Below are 3,314 nucleotides of genomic sequence, written 5' to 3' on the forward strand. Positions count from 1 at the left end.
AGATTCTTTTACATATAAAAATAACCTTTAAGAAATCTGATCATTCGTATACAATTAATTACTAATCACTAATAATTAATAGCAATTTTAAGGACTAAATGGGTTCATGAAGGCTTAATACTTGTCTTCTGAAGTGTTTTATTTTTTTTAGAAGTTCCATTATGTTAATAAGAGCATCTAATAAACTTTTTTGATAATGTGATATTTAATAATTTGCATTGACCAACAATTATAATCTCCAAGACATGTTGTATCTCCTTAAAAAAAAAAAAAAAAAAAAAAAGAAAGAAGCCAAATCATAATTCTGGTCGTTGATCCTTAGAATTAAAAAAGCTTGAACTTAGTCCCTTATTAATTTAAAATGAAAATTTTTTTATCATTCTTTTAACCATAGTTGACAGAACTTACTGGAAAAATGTACGTTGAGATGATTTTTTTTTTTCTTGATGAGATATGATAAATACTGAGAAGGCAATAGAAAGTATATGCAACCTCAGCAACCAATAAAAACATTTGACTTTTATTTTTCTATGTTTAGATTAAAGAAAAAAGAGAAACAGTTTCTTTTTCTTGATTAATAATTTTACTACTACATTTCAACCTTTATATGCATAGCGTTTTGACTATTTCTCTAACAATTTTCCAAAACTTATCATGAAATGTTCAATAACAAAGATAAGATCAATCATCTTCTTCAAAGTCTAGTAGAAAATCAGTCAAGTTCTCATAATCATCTATTCCTTCTTCCAGAGATAAGGGATTCTCATTCTTAGGTTTTTCCTGCAAGTTCAAGAAAATCAGGAAGCTATTATATTGCACGGCCTGAAATGAATAAGAATAGTTAAACAAAGAGCAATATGAGATGCAACTTTCTCAAGCTAACACTCAAAACTTTCAAATTCCAAGTCCTTTTTTTAAGAGAACATTTTGCTGCTATCTAGTGGATACTATTGGGCTAAAAAGACGATAAACATTAATACATATTCTTGACCAGGCACTAATTAATCAGGGATCAACACAACATTTGACGATGTTGATGCAAGCATTATTAAGCAATTAGGATCCTCCCCAGTTCATTTGAACTGGTTAATATCCAGTTAGTTATATTGGAAGGCTATTTTTGTTCCCTCAAATAGTGAAAAGACAAAAATATTCTTCTAATATATAACTAAGTGGATATTATCTAGTTCAAATGAATTAGAGGAGATCTTGTTCCATTATTAAGGTTGCGCATTCGATTCAATTGGAATATTATCATTATTGCAATATGAGATCCCACTTTGCCTTTCTTTCAATGGTAGCTTCCTTATATTGTAAACATTTTATTTCTTTTTCCAAAATGAGACTATAGAGAACGGGTGATGGAAACATACAACAGAACCAGGATACCATGGAGGATAGACTGAAATACAAAATCACCTTGGATTTTTGTAGCTCAAGAGTACTTTTCAAAACACTCCAATTGCGTGTAATTTTCTCCCCTGCTTCTTCCTCAACCTCAACATCATTATCCTCTCCTTCATCCTATTGCAAATAGGTCAAAAGAGAAGGAAATTACTTGAAGAACAACCATAAATGGCTGAGAAGGGTGTTGGACAATTAATCCAAGGGCATCAGTATAAATTAATTAAAGAGACAGATGAGAAGGACAAAAAAAGATGAGGCAACGAAACACACATCATCTTCACCAATGTCAACAGCTCGTGCCATAGCCTCATCCATATCCGTCATCTGCATTTGTTGCAAAGCATCAAGAATTAAACACTGAAAAGTTAAGGTCAGAAAAAACTATATGATTAGAAGTTTTCCTTCTAGTGAGATTGCTTCAAAGTAAACCTACTTAAGTAATTTATTGTTTAGTATTTCATGTGTCAGAAATCAACATAACTCAACTGATTCTTGGATAATCAACAAATCGTTTGAAAACAGCTTTATATGATAGACGTATGTCAGCAATGTAATTAGACAAGAAATTTCATATAACAGATGTTCTTCAAAATGTTACGAGGTTATGCTAAATATTGAAAAATAGTTTTGATGCATTAAATTTTAACCCAGGTTTAATGTGATCGCATGTCAACTAGTACCATGCCTCTGCTACTTTGACAAAATGTTCCGATGAATGAATGAAATTCTTCAATACATAATCTGAACCAGGAAGGAAAAAACAGACAGATACAAAGAGAATTGTTCTACTAGGGCTTTCTTTCAACATAAAATAATTTTTAAAACGTAATATGAATTTTGGTTACATTTTAATTATCGCATTCGTTTTCTATTGTTTGTCTTTTTTCCATTAAAAACAAAATTCCCCCCTCACCAGCTTATCTCACGAGACCAAAGAGTTAAGAATTGGATCTTATGCCCCCTAAAAAACCATGAACAACGTACAATGGATACAATCTCATGTTAACTAACTAACCGCTGGACTACTACTAGACTTTATTTCAGTGTATCACTATTACAACTCAACTTCTCCTCTCATTTAGTTTATACCATAAGAAGCCAAAAGATATTTACAATGAAAATGCAGAAGAAACAAAATATTCAAGAAACAAAATCCACAAATAAGCAGGAATAGATAATAGTAGCAACCACATAAACTGATAAACTATTGATGATGAAATTATCTGCCGGTCATTCGCCACCATCAACCTGTTCCTACTCAATTTACGACACAACTAAATATAGAAAAGAAATGGAATACGTACTTCGCTTTCCAAGGCTTGATTGAGGGCAAAACAAAGAAAGCATGAACAAGTAAAGAAGAAGATTGACTGATAACAAGACCATCAGATGTAACTAGAAACCATATATATATATATATATATATATATTCTGGTTTCTTAGATAACAAAAAACATCTGTCCAATTGGTAATACAGAACAAAAATCAATATACTAAGTGAAGTTCAAAGGTATTGCTTCATTACCTCTAATTCTTCAGTCTTTTCGTTTGCCAGTCTTTTCAAGCTCCTCCCTTGATATGATTTTGCCATGCTAATCAAAGGGAAGAACATCAGGACTTAATGTAATCCAAAAAATCACTGGTGTAAAGGACAATATTTAAATACCCTACTTAGTATGATATAAAAGTTTCAACATGTTTCACACACATACATACAGGCATATGTCAACACATACTTGAGGACAACACTCTCAACCAAGATAACCACATCAGGCCCAGATGGCAAAGCTAAGCAAAAACATAAAATGTCACTCATATTTTCATTTATTCCCTCTGTCCCATTTTGTTGGTCTCCGTAATTCTAATATTTAAGGCAACATCAATTATTGCTTTGACTCATAAACAAA

General features: G+C 31.5%; 1 pseudogene; it reads right to left on the reverse strand.

The window, feature by feature from the left end:
- Positions 1-681: 681 nt before the first annotated feature.
- On the reverse strand, positions 682-1,731 carry LOC132172595 (protein PLASTID TRANSCRIPTIONALLY ACTIVE 12, chloroplastic pseudogene; annotated as a pseudogene).
- Between the last annotated feature and the right edge of the window lie 1,583 nt (positions 1,732-3,314).

Source organism: Corylus avellana, chromosome 1 (assembly GCF_965113065.1).
Source record: "Corylus avellana chromosome 1, dhCorAvel1.hap1.2, whole genome shotgun sequence".
NCBI lineage: Eukaryota > Viridiplantae > Streptophyta > Magnoliopsida > Fagales > Betulaceae > Corylus > Corylus avellana.